A 13,812-nucleotide genomic window follows, 5' to 3' on the forward strand; every position below is an offset into this window, starting at 1 on the left:
GTGACCAGAACTGCACAGAGTACTCCCGCTTACTCTGTACATGGCCTCCCTGCTGTTATAACCAATGCCTGGTGATAAAGGCAGGTGTCCCATGTGCCTCCTTAATCTGCCCCACTGTCTTCAGGGACCCGTGGACTTGGAAAGCATTTGTGACTTGTGAAGCGGTGACAGTGACCCGATGTCTGAGCCAGAAGTCTCATCTGTCGGAGCGCCCAAGCACTTTGATTGAAATATCTGTAACAGATCAACCCGAGTGCTTCTGCAAAATACTTCGAACGCTTGGCCCTGGTGCTACATAAATGCAAGTTTTTTTTTCTATCCGGATTGGTGACAGAAACCGCTCGGTTTTAGGGAGACTTTAATGAAATACTGCTTCTTGAGAAAAAGGAGTTTGTTTCAGATTCACAGTGGATTAGTAAAATAACTTTTAGAATTACTGATCGGGATTACAGGTTGAGAAGGAGGGAATTGATCAGTCAGATGTTGGGGGTGGAGTAATTTCGGAGCTAAATGCTTTGCTGTTCACAGCCTTCCGGGCTGTCCAAAACTGGGCGCTCTGAAATAAGGGAGGAGTTGGCTGGTCTGCTGGATAGTTAGCGGCAGGCTCTTCTGGGGTAAGTCGATTTGGACAGCATGTGCTCCAGATTCCAGTGCTTCATGCCAGCTTAACTTTTATTTTAAAGTGAAAACGAATCTCTCATCAGCGGGTGGACTTTCTTAGCTGTTGGAAGGAACAGCAGCGTTTAAAAAAAGAACTCAATAAGTGCCGGCTCCTTATGCCTTCCCTTGCAGTGTCTCACACTGCAACACACGCAGGTCTGCTTTCCACTTCCAGTATTAAGGAGCACTCTGAGGGAACAGTTCCAAGATTGGATCTGCAGTTGGAAATACCTCAGTGTTGCCACCCATTCTGGAAATGATGTTATACAACTCTACTCCGGCAGGGTAGGAGCGAAAAAAAACAACCCCTTTCTCTTTAAACACGGAACTGGCGGTGAACAGATCCGTGGAGTGTATCTGATGTGTTGAGCGTATCTGCACGGGAGCATTCAATATCGGGTTGGCTTCAGCTGGACTGAAGACCGACTGAGTTGGCAGTGCTGTTGTTAAGGGAGTCAACAGACACCCAAGGAATTCACTAGGGAATTCAAGGAAGGGGTGGGGGAGGGGGAGAGAATAACATTTAATTCTAAAAACGACCGCCAGAATGTGGGAGCGAGGACATCGAGACGACCAGAAGTGCTCGATGTGACAGGTCTGAGGAAAGCCTGACAACTGAGAGGGAGGGGAGAGAGAGAGAGAGGTATGGGAGGAGTCGCACGTGGAACAGAACCACCAGCGGGAGCTGGCACAGCCTGTTCCTGTGTAATTCCAGGCACCTTAGAGACTGGGAGTACAATTAGGAGATATTAGATTTGATATCCGGAAATGCCTTTTCAGTCAGAGAGTCACAACTGCCTTTCTGAAACAGCAGTGAAGGCTAAAACTCTGGAATCTGCCATGGATCAGACCTCTGAATGTTGCAGATTTGAATCCGATACGACCCAGGCTGCCACTTCAGTGCAGTACCTGAGGGCTGCTGTAATTCAGACGAGGTGTCAACTTCGTCCTGTGCCCCAGCCCCCCGGTGGATGTGCAATATCTGATGGTTGTATTTTGTAGAATCGAGGACTGTCCTTATCTCCGCCTATTCTGTTGTCTGTAGAACATCTGATGTGCATATTGACTGCAGTTAGACTGCTGTATTAGTAACTGCTTACATAACAGATTAGATTACTTTGGGTTCTTCTGAAGTTGCGAAAAGTGCTCTATAAATGTAACCGGAAATTGGATTTTTTTTAAAAAAACCTGCGGATGCTGGAAGTCAGAAACCAAAGCTGGAAAAGCTCAGCAGGTCTGGCAGCCCTCTGTGCAGAGAAATCAGAGTTAGCGTTGTCGGTGCAATGACCCTTCCTCAGAACCGGAAATTAGCTGGTGCACTGGGGAGATATTGTGATCTCAGGATGGTTGAAGATGCGCTTAACGCTGTTCTGGAATTATGCCCTTTAAAAAGCGCAACGGAAGGTACAAAGAAACAAGGTGCAAACTTTGTTACACGTCTGGTAGGATTACTGTGCATGGGATTGTTCAGTGTTCCCACCTAGGGCAGTGTTACTGTGCACACTCTGTGAGGTACTGCAAAAGGAATTACTGTACATTCTTTATCGACTTGTTACTCTTTGCTTCAGTCCTTGCCGTCTATAGTCTGAAGTATACAAACGATCTACTAATCACTACATGGGGGGGAAACAAGCCGTTCGGCCCATCGAGTCCACACCAACCCTCAAAACAGCATCCGAGCCAAACCATCCTCCCCTACCTCATACATCTCCTATGGCTAATTAATCTAACCTGTACATCTTTGGCCTGTGGGAGGAAGATCTCTCTCTCTCTCTCTCTCTCCCACCACCCCCACAACCCATCCTCTCTTGCTCCCTCTCTCTCTCTTTCAACCTCTCTCACTCTCTCCCACTTCTCCCTAACCACTAATTGTTTGAAGACTTGTCTCCCATCCACAAATAGATTGTGATTCCCGTTGGGATGGGTTTGTGACAGAAACAAACTTGCTGCAAGAAAATCCAGCCCATCTGTGATTCTGGGAATGGGGAGACTGATGTATGAGGAGAGACGGACAAGGTTAGGATTGTTTTCACTGGAGTTCAGACAAATGTAGGGGGATCTTATCGAGACTTATAAAATTCCAACAGGACTAGACAGGGTAGATGCAGGGAGGATGTTCCCGATGGTGGGTGCATCCAGAACCAGAGCTCACAGTTTGAGGATTCAGGGTGAACCATTTGGGACGGAGATGAGGAGATATATCTTCACCCAAAGAGTGGTGGGCCTGTGGAATGCAGTACCACAGGAAGTACTTGATGCCAAAACATTGAATGTATTCAAGAGGCAGCTAGTTAGAGCACTTGGGGCGAATGGGATCAATGGTTATAGGGAGAAAGCAGGATTAATCTATTGAGTTGGACGATCAGCGATGATCGTGATGAATAGCGGAGCAGGATCCAAGGGACAAAGGGCTGAATGGCCTCCTCCTGCTCCTATCTTCTATGTTTCAATGTATCATAATTCAATAATTAACCACTACGTACTTTGTATGATGAACACTAAACTATATATTTTCTTTTTGTCTGTTGTCACAACCAAAACAGTTAGAGTCATATATCACCACTATTTACCGGTTAAGAAATCCTTGCGCTATCTAGGCCGAAGTTTTGTAAAATCATAGGACTTGAACGTAATCCAAAATAAAATACATGATACAGCTCCATGTCTTCAGAGATACTTTATTTCTCTGAAACATATAAACAGTGACTATTATGTTTCTTAGCGCAGTAATGTGTGTGTGTGCGCGTGTGTGTGATTTTATGTAGTTACTCCTCACTGGGGTAATGTGCTATATCCCGAGTTGTCATTAAAAAAAAGATTTTTTTATAAAGTACGGAGAATTCCCACATTTACCTGAGTTTCAGACCCAGGTTCAAAGAAAATACACTCTAAGTTTCTGCATGTCACAAGAATGACTGTTACAAATACATAAATTCTCATTACAGATTAACAATTTTGAACTGTTGAAAATAACTAGTGTTCAAAACTCTAACCGTCTTATAAACAACCACTAAGTGTACACTCTCTTCTCTCTCTCTCTCTCTCATTCCAGTGGTTCATCTTCACAGGGTTTACTCAGATGACCAGAACCTCGCTTCTTGACTTTCTGTCTCCTGATACTTTCACTTGTTTACAAGAGGCACAGGGTGACTGGTTCACACATATATGACTTATCCATTAAACGTGACCACCTCCAGCAACTGGAAAGGGGAAATAAACTGGCTATTTTTAGGCTTGAGATATTTTTTACTGCAGAGAAAAAAATCATTCTTTCTCCTCCTGAGTTCCAACAATTTCTGCCCAAACATTGATGCTACCTGGGAACCAATCACATAGTTCTTGACAGGCAGAAGGCCTGTCTCATCAACCATTGGGCAATTGTCCCAGATTAATCAGCTGCTTGTTGTCAGCCAAAGCTCCATTTGTGCACATCCGTGGCTCCAAGTTATGTGCAAACTAGATTTCTACCACTGCTTGAACAGACAGCTGTTTAAACAGCACTTGTCATAAATTTTAGGTTCCTTGCTTTTACAAAGTGCAGTAATTTTTGTTTTAAAACAGTTCTTTTCCCAAAATCAAGATATCCAAAATGAATCCGATGCAGTCTTTATATGTTGCCAAGATGGATTGATGTCAACAGAGGAGGAGCATTGTAGTTTGGTGTTCAAGTGAAGATGAGCATTTATTTACAATATCACGATCTGGGTTTGCAATTGAAAATGTCACAAAGTAGAAATCCTATCTGGACCCTAAACAGCAAGATACTGATGGCTGAGTGGTCCTGTCTCATTCTGTGTTTATTATTAACTCAAGCCAGGATGACTTTTGACAGAATAGCTTCCCAAAGTTGTAGCTAAATTGACACTTGCTGGTGTCCTAGACAAGATTCAGCAATAATTTGATGCAAAATCTGAGTAATTAATTGTTATTAACTTTAATAGCACCTGAGGTCAATTTGTGAATGCAATGTTAAGGTATGGCCCTATTGAAGGAGGGAACAGGGAGAGATGGAGAATCGAGAAAAATGAAGACATGAGAGAATATTGACAAAGTCTCTTGCCAAATGTTAAGGGGCAACTGTGAGAGACTATTTTGGTGAAAGGGTTCAGAGCAAATTTTGTAAATGTGGAAAATTACAGCACAGAGAGTGACCCTTTCAGGAGCAGGGTACAAGCTTTGGGTGAAAGGTGCTGTTCTGAGCATAGAAAATAGGTTGACCATGTTGAGATGGAGAGTGAGAAAGACAGAGCAGTTGTGAGAAACAATTGCAACATTTAAAAGGCATCTGCTTGGGTATATAAATAGGATGGGTCTAGAGGATTATGGGCTAAACCCTGCAAGTGGGACTAGATTAATTTAGGATATCTGGTCAACATGGACGAGTTGGACCGAAGAGCCTGTGCCTGTGCTGTACACCTCTGTGATTCTGAGTGTAATTTATAGATCTTACAATAGTTTTCAGTGTGGCCAGTGAGCAAAGCATGAGGTTGGTGTTAGGGATTCGGGTGTGTGTGGGAATGGGCAGGTTTGAAACGTTTCTGGACAAAACCTTTAGTGAAATGTCAAGTTAGAGTAGTTGAGGTCATGGAGAGTGCTATGGAAGAGGGGGGGTAGGATCTAATAGACATGTGTGAACACAAAGATAATGGTTCAATCGTGAATATTAAATCTCTTCTTTATGAGCAGCAGGAAGATCAGACAAAGATGCTTGGAGATAATAATAAAGGTGAGTGAATGACAGATAAGCAGAGTGGGTGGAGATAGAGTGCAAGAAAAACAGTTTAAAAAAAGATGAAATGCAAACAGGTTGCAGGGCGCAATGGAAATGGTTTCTTGCTTCATTGTGAGCCTATTTTGTAGGGATAACTTTGTGAAGTGGTGGCAGAGGAGGAATCCATTGTAGAGGAGATCATCTTTGGGAAGTTGGGGTATACACAGAGAGGTGCTGTCTGTAGCCACGAACAATTTGCATTATAGCATCATACAGCATGGAAATTGGCCCTTCGGCCCAACTCATCCACACTGACCAGGTATCCTAAGCTGATCTTAGGATACCTGGTCAGTACCTGTTCCACTTACCTGCATTTTTCCCATATTCCTCCAAACCCTTCCTATTCATTTACTCATCCTGGTAAAAAGTTTTAAAAGTTGTAATTGTACCCACCTCCACAACCTCCTCTAGCAGCTCATTCCCGACACACTCCACTCTCTGTGTGACAGAATTGCCCATCAGGTCCTTTTTGAACCCATGCCCTCTAGTTAGGAAAGAAGAATGACAAGGAACTGTAATGACAATTTAGGGAGTTAGGTAGTAAACTAAAAAACATGACCTCTAGGATAGTAATTTTAAGGTTACAGTACTCCCCATGCTACTGAGGCTAGCGACAGAGGCAAAGAGTATAATTGAACATGTGGCTAAAGCTCTGTTGTAGAGGGAGGGCTTCAGATATGCCAATCATTGGGATGCCTTCTAGGGAGGATGAGACCTATACAAGAAGCACCTAATCTTGAGGGGCAAGTGGTAAGTGCCACTTGGGAGGGTTTAAACTAGTATGGCAGGGCAGTGGGATCTGAAACAGCAGGTCAGTAAGTGTAGAAACTGGGGAAGGGCTTGAACCTAAGGCAAATAAAGCTAAGAGGAGGAGCAGTCAGGGAGAGGTGCAGAGCCCGGCCGAACTGGAGGCTTTGTCTGTATTTATTCAATACATGAAGTATAACAGGTAAGATGATGAGCTTAGAGCCTGGACTAATGTGTGCAATTATGATGATGTTGCTATTAAAGAAACATGCTTGAAAGAAGGATGGGACCGGCAGTTTAATATTCCGGGATTTCAATGTTTTAGATGAGACTGAGGAAGAAGCAAAAGAGGTGGAGAAGTTGCATGACTGGTGATATCACAGCTGTGTAGAGGGAGGACACCCTGGAGGGATCTTGCAATGAGGCATGATGAGTAGAACTCAGGAATTGAAAGTATGCAGTCACCAATGCTGGGATTGTACTATAGACGTTGCAGCTGCCAGATGGGAGATGGAGGTAGAGAAATGTAGTCACCTTCTAGAAAGATGTGAAAACAACAGGGTTATTGTGATAGGTGGGTGATGTTAACTTCCCATTTTGTCTGGGACTCCTTTAGTGCCCAGGGTTTGAATAGGGAGCAATTTGTTAGGTGTGTCCAGGAGGGTTTTTTGAAACAGTTTGTGGATAGTCCAGTGAGGGAGGGGGCTAAACAGACGGGGGCTAACCTGGACCTGGTATTGGGAAATGAGCCCAGCCAGGTGATCAAAGTTTTTGGGAATAGTGACCATAATTCTGTAAGGTTTCAGACATTTATGGATCAGGGCAAGAGTGGACCTTGGACGAAGGTGTTAAATTAGGGGAAGGCTAACTATAACCGGACTAGATGAGAATTGTAAAACGTGGATTGGGAGGAGGGTTTGAGGGTAAATCCACATCTGACATGTGGGAGACTTGTAAGGACCAGTTGATTAGAGTGCAGGGTAGGCATGTTCCTTTGAAAATGAAGGACAGGAATGCCAGGATTCAGGAACTTTGGATGACAGAGGCAAAAAAGCTTAGTCCAAAAAAAGCCTACCTAAGTTCTAGGTAACTAAAAAACAGACAAAGTCCTTGAAAAATATACACAAAGTAGGAAGGAGCTTCACCAGGGAGTTGGGGGGCTAAAATGGGCTATGAAATGTCCTTGGCCAGCAGTATTAAGGAGAATCCCAAGGCATTTATACATTTAATAGGAGAAAACTTTAGCCAGGGCAGAGTAGGCTCATTCTAGGATAATGGAGGGAGGTTATGCATGGAGCCAGAGGAAATGGGTGAGATCATTAATGAGTACTTTGCATCGGTATTCACCAAAAAGAGAGACATGCGGGATGTTGAAATTGGGGAAGGTATGTGGAAACTCTTTGGCAGGTCAACATAATGAAGAAGGAAGTGTTGGGTGCCTTGAAATGTATTAAGATATTCCAGGATTCTCTGGGCGGCAAGGGAGGAAGTAACTAGAGCCTTGACAGACATATTTGCATCCTCTCTTGCTTCAGGGGAGGTTCCAGAGGACTGGAGAATGGCCAAATTTGTTTGTTGATTAATAAGGGAAGCAGAGATAATCTAGGTAACTACAGGCCGGTGACTTTGACGTCAGTGGTGGGAAACTGTTCAAGAAGAATTGAGAAACAGGATTTATTCACATTTGGAAGTAAATGGACTTGGTGATAGGCAACATGGGTTTTTATGGGGAAGCTCATGTCTCATCAACTTAATTGAGCTTTTCTGAGGAGGTAAGAGGAATGATTAATGAGGAAAGGCAGCAGATGTTGTCTACGTGTACTTCAGTAAGGCATTTGATAAGGGACCGCATGGCAGACTGGTACAGAAGATCGAGTGTCATGGGATCCGGTGTGAGCTGGATGGATGGGTACAAACTGTCTTGGTCATAGATGACAGAGAGTAGTAGTGGAAGGCTGCTTTTCGGAATAGAAGTCAGTAACTAGTGGTGTTCCACAGGGATCAGTGCTGGGAACTTTGGTTATAATGATCTGGAGGAAAATCTGGGGAAGCAGAATGATTGTGGTTAGCGCTGCTACCTCACAGTGCCAGGGAAGGTTCAGTTCCACCCTTGGGTGATTATCTATGTGGAGTTTGCACATTCTGCTCATGTTTGTATGTTTCCTTGGGTGTTCCAGGTTCCTCCTACAGTCCAAAGATGTGCAGGTTAGATGGACTAACCATGGGAGATGCAGGGTGACAGGGATAGGGTAAGGGGGTTGAGTCTGGGTGGACTCGGTGGACTGAATAGCCTGCTTCTACACTGCAGGTTTCACAGAACCCCTTGAGTGCAGTAACAGGCCATGTGGCTCATTGAGTCATACTGATCCTCCAAAGAATATCCCACCCAGACCTCCTTACCCTGTCCCTTGACCCTCCATGACTAATCCACCTAACTTGCACAACCCTGAACACTATGGGTAATTTAGTTTAGCGGGGAAGTGTGGGGAAAATATTTCACTTGGGCTGGTGGTGCCTGGAATGCACTGCAAGTGGAGGTGGGGGAAGCAGGTACGCTAGCTATGTTTAAGGTGTATCTTGATAGTACAGGAACAGAGGGCTAGACACTGTGTATGGGCAATCAATGTTGGGTCTAAATAAGGACTAGGAATCAGCAGAGGCTTGGTGGGCTGGAGGGCCTGTTCCTATGCTGTATTGTATTATTGTGTTGTAGTTATGGACTCACCTATTCTGGAAAAACAACCTTGGACATTCAGCTCATCCATGCCCTCATGATTTAATAAACCTCTCAGGTCACCCTTCACACGCTTCATGGGAAAGAAGTTCCAGCCTATCCAACCTCTCCTTTATAATTCAAACCCTCTAGTCTCAGTAATGTCTTGTAAATCTTTATTGCACCCTATCTAGTTGAATAACATCCTTTTGCAAGCCATCGTGCTTATGAGGTTAGCTGCATCTTTGTTCACCATGGGTACACTTGTCACCAGATTCGCTGTGACATCATCATACTGGGTGGTGTTTAAGGCATCCTAGGTTTTACCCTTCTCTAACTCTTATACCTTTGTACATGTCTCCCTTGCGCTTCTTTTCTGGCTTATGTGAATATCACAATTTTTTGTAAATAATTACATTTACTGGTACTCAAGTCTTTGACTTCATAACATTCAGGTAGCTATTCTCTTTGGATCTGGAAGATTGGCTGGGCTCTGGGTTGACAGTTCTTAACTTTACTTCTGCTTCTGACTGTGAGTGGGCTGGAGTACCTTTGATCTGAGCCAGATAATTTCTTCTTTGTAATATCCTGTACCTCTGAACAATGTTTTCCTTTTCTTAAATGTACTGTGGATCGCTGGACAATGGTCATCACTTCTTAGTGTGACTTCCATGTATGTATGCACCAAATCTTTAATCTGTGTCAGTGGATGATTATACTTAATTAGACAATAAAATCTGTGAAGTTTTCACTTCAGCTTGTGCATTGGCTTGAATGCACTCATTTAACCTTCATGTACATTATTGGTGAACCATCATGGTCCCTTCCTCACTCCTACTCTGAGGATGTTTGAATTCAATCCTGGGATGAGGGTATTGCTGGCTAGGCCAGCATTTATTGTCCATTCCTAATTACCCAGAGGGTAATTAAGAGTCAACCAAATTGCTGTGGGTCTGGTCAAATGTGGATAACAAATGTTATAGGAATAACAGATTTTTTTCCCTGAAGGATGTTAGTGAACCAAAGAGCTTTTCCCTGTTTCTTTAACACTGTGGGCAGATATAACAATGGGCTATACTCTTGACTTTTATATATTAATGTAAAGGAACCATTTCAATTTCTGTTGTAACACCTAATTTGGAAGCCATTCTATATCTTGAGAATTGTTTTCTTTAAGATGTCCAAATGTTCTATTTGATCTATCTCTGAAATTAAATCTTTCTGGCAACATTATTTCTGATGCAGTCTTTTTACAGTGTGGATATTTATTTATGTATATATGTTTTTATTTATGTGTTTGTCTATGTATCTGTGTGTTTGTCTATCTTGTATTATTTTGCCCACTTAGGCAACATACTGTGTCTGCATCCACCTTCAAATTCTTTGTGTCTTCTTCACAACATACTTTCCTACCCACCTTGAATCATCTGCCAATTTAGCCACCGTGTCTTTGCTCCCTTCATTTAGTTATGAATATGAATTGTGAACTTTAGATCCCAGCACACATTCCTGCAGGATCCCACCCATCGATTCCTCCCAACCCAACAAAGACCTGTTTGTGCACAAATCTCTGTCTAAGCTATTATTGTAACATGTTCACCGTGAGCTTTTATTTTTCACAATAATGTTTTGGGGAAAAGTGAGGAGAATGGGGTTAAGAAAATATTAGCCATGATCAAAAGGCAGAATAGACCTGCTGGGCCGAATGGCCTAATTCTGCTTATGATGTGGCACCTTATCAAATGACTTCTGGCAATCCAAGTATAAAACATCTGCAGGCACCCTTTAACCACAGTGCATGTTACTCCCTCAAAGAACTGAAATTCGTTAAACATGATGTACATTTGACAAAACCATGTTGACTATTCCCAGCTAGCTTGATATTTTGTAAATTGCAGCTTTAATCTCTTTAATGATCAATTCTAACACCCAGTAAAGAGTCAAGCTAAGTGGTCTATCGTTTCCTGTTTTAGCATCCCTGCCATCTAGAATACAGGGAGTATATCTACTACCTTCTAATCTGACTGAATGTTTCCTACACTGAGTGAATTTTGAAAAACTAGCAAAAAAGCATCTACAACCCTGTACAACTTCTCTTAAGATACTAAGATGAATTCTATCAGGACCGAGAGACTTTGTCAGACTGAGACAAACACTGAGTGAGTGAAACTATTAATTTGTTTCAAAGTGGGAATTCAACTGGTGTATCTTTTCCAGCTTTAGTTTTGGAGGTAAGGTTGGTTTCAATCAATAGCTCTCAAGGTAAAGTAGTTTAATTAAAGGAGGCAGTGTATGATTGTAGCAGTTGCATCTTAAGCCCCTGAAATTCTTGGTGTAAATAGGTGCTAATTACTATACCCTGGAGGTGGCTTTGTGCAGATTCATGGAAGAAAGGAATCTTTTGCACCTCTCAGTTAGCAAGGAGTGCAGCTGATGTGATTGCAGACTTTGTCAAAGAGACAGAAAAACTGAGTTAATGAAACTGGGAGTAGGGTTCAAAGTGGAAATACAATGCAAAAGGGAACAGAGATGCTTTAACTTGAGTTTACTGCAAGACATAAAATCTCCAGGGTGAGCAGAAAGCTGAGAAGATAAAACACATGAAAGGAGAAGCCAACCTGTTGTGAGACTGATGACAGAGTGATGAGCAATCAAGTGCCGTGAGCATAGAGAAAGCAGCTGATTGGTTAGTAAGTTTGGAGAATCTTTCTAGTCTTTTAAAGTTTGTGTTTAGGTTTCTAGTATTTTTTTTCTCTTTTAGTTAAAAAGCTGGTTAAGTATAAGATTGATGCTGGTACTTCTTTAGTTAATATAAGGACAATGGCATGTAAAGAGAAGAGAATCTAGAGTGATTAATTCAGAAATTAAGTTGATATGAAAGTGAAGGTGGGATGAAATATGTGATGCTGCTGCAGCATGTGAGAGCTGCTGGAATCCTGGATGATCCAGTGTTGCTGTATAGAAACTTTGGTTCTGAAGTAGGAAGCTGGAGTCCAACTGCAGACACTTCTCCACATCCTGCTCCACACTCTTCCTCCAGGAAGTGGTTGTTTCCCTCAGTCTAGGGAATTAAATTTTTTTAAAAAGCCTTAATTCTTCTTTTTATTTCAATGATTCACTTTAATCTTGTGAACTTATGGAATAAAACTACAAGTTAAGTGACTAGATCAGATTCCCTATAGTGTGGAAACAGGTCCTTTGGCCCAACAAGTCCACGCCAACCTTCCGAAGAGTAGCCCACCCAGACCAATGCACCAATGGACAATTTAGCATGGCCAATTCACCTGGCCTGCACATCTTTGGATTATGGGAGGAAACCAGAGCACCCAGAGGAACCCCACACAGACACAGGGAGAATGTGCAAACTGCACACAGACAGTTGCCCAAGGTGGGAATCAAATCTGGATCCCTGGTGCTGTGAGGCAGCAGTGCTAACCACTGAGCCACTGTGAGATTCCACACTATGGAAACAGGCCCTTCGGCCCAAAAGTCTACACCAACCCTCCGGAGAGTAACCCACCCAGACCTATATTTACCTCTGACTAATGCACCTAACACTATGGGCAATTTAGCATGGCCAACTCACCTCACCTGCACATCCTTTTTTTGGGGAGTGTGGGAGGAAACCAGAGCAAACCCACACAGACACCAGGATGAATGTGCAAACTCCAAACTCACACACACATACACACACAGGGAGAGCATGCAAACTCCACACAGACAGTTGCCCAAGGCAGGAATCACACCCAGGTCCCTGGCTCTGTGAAGCAATAGTGCTAACCACTGAGCCACCGTAATTAAATTGTACTTGAATGCATTCTCCATTTGAGTTATATGACTCTATACATGACATGTAATTCACTACAAACAATGCTCGTGTCAAACAGGTTTGAAAAGAAAAAATTGCACAACACCAGGCTATAGTCCAACAGGTTTATTTGGAATCACTAGCTTTCAGAATGCAGCTCCTTCATCAGCTGGTTGTGGAGCAGGATCATAGGACAGAGAATTTATAGCAAAAGATCACAGTGTCCTACAAACTGATGCAATATATTGAACAAACCTAGATTGCTGTCAAGTCTTTCATCTTTTAGAATGGGTTACAGGTTTCTGTTCATTAATATGTAAATCCCAGAACTTCTTTTAAATCACATTCTTGAGACAATTTAAGGTTTTATAAAAAAGGTGTAATCTCAGCTCAAATAATGTACTAAAGGTGTGAGATTAGAGTCTGTCTGTATCTCAATCTTGAGTCAGACTGGTTCTATTCCCAAAGTAAGAATTTATAAAATGTTATATGGATTGACTGCCTACAGATTGTGTGCTTTTTGAGCAAAATAGAATGTATCTACAAAGGTTTGAAAAAGATCATTCAGCTGGGTTTGCGAGTTAATATTTGACCTGACAAGTTCTGTATGTGTGAGGTGTTAGTTGTTGTGCTACCATATGTCTTTCTCACGAGTCCTTTTCTGACACTTAATAAATGTTTGCTGACCATTCTGAAATATCTGCCACTGATGATCCACTGACTTGGCTTAATTTTACAACCTCCTTTAGGCCAATCTTTCTTTGTACCTCTGTAATTGCCCTTAATTAAGTTGAAGACGTTGTTTTGGAATTGAGCCGCCCTCCCTCAAACTGAATTTGAAATTCTGTCATGTTGTATATGCTACCCACCTTGAGGACCCTTACATATGAGACTCCTGATTGGCCCCCTTGTTGATAGGAATTAGTAGCTTAGTGGTAATGTCACTAGACCATCCATCCAGAGACTCAAGCAATGATCTGGATTCAAATCCTTCCTTGGCAGAGGGTGGAATTTTGATTCAGTTAAAAATCTGGAATTAAGAGGCTAATGAAGATCATGAAACCGTTGTTGATTGCCAGAAATTTCTGTTTGGTTCAGTAATGTCCTTTAGGG

At 42.5% G+C, this 13,812-nt stretch overlaps 1 protein-coding gene across 2 annotated transcripts in view; it reads left to right on the forward strand.

Moving 5' to 3' along the window:
• Positions 1-273: 273 nt before the first annotated feature.
• LOC122561068 (monocarboxylate transporter 12-like) overlaps positions 274-13,812 on the forward strand; it is a 53,885-nt gene continuing 40,346 nt past the window's right edge. Inside the window, exon 1 of one of the 2 annotated variants that reach the window (XM_087999033.1) lies at positions 274-301. The gene's annotated coding sequence lies outside the window, so the exon portion shown is untranslated. Of the gene's footprint in view, positions 302-866; positions 946-13,812 lie in introns of those variants that run through there. The other variant, XM_043712435.2, reaches the window with a different exon arrangement.

The sequence above is a fragment of the Chiloscyllium plagiosum genome, unplaced genomic scaffold (genome assembly GCF_037043375.1).
Source record: "Chiloscyllium plagiosum isolate Xiang-an unplaced genomic scaffold, Cpla_swu_hap1 HiC_scaffold_22, whole genome shotgun sequence".
Taxonomy (NCBI): Eukaryota; Metazoa; Chordata; class Chondrichthyes; order Orectolobiformes; family Hemiscylliidae; genus Chiloscyllium; species Chiloscyllium plagiosum.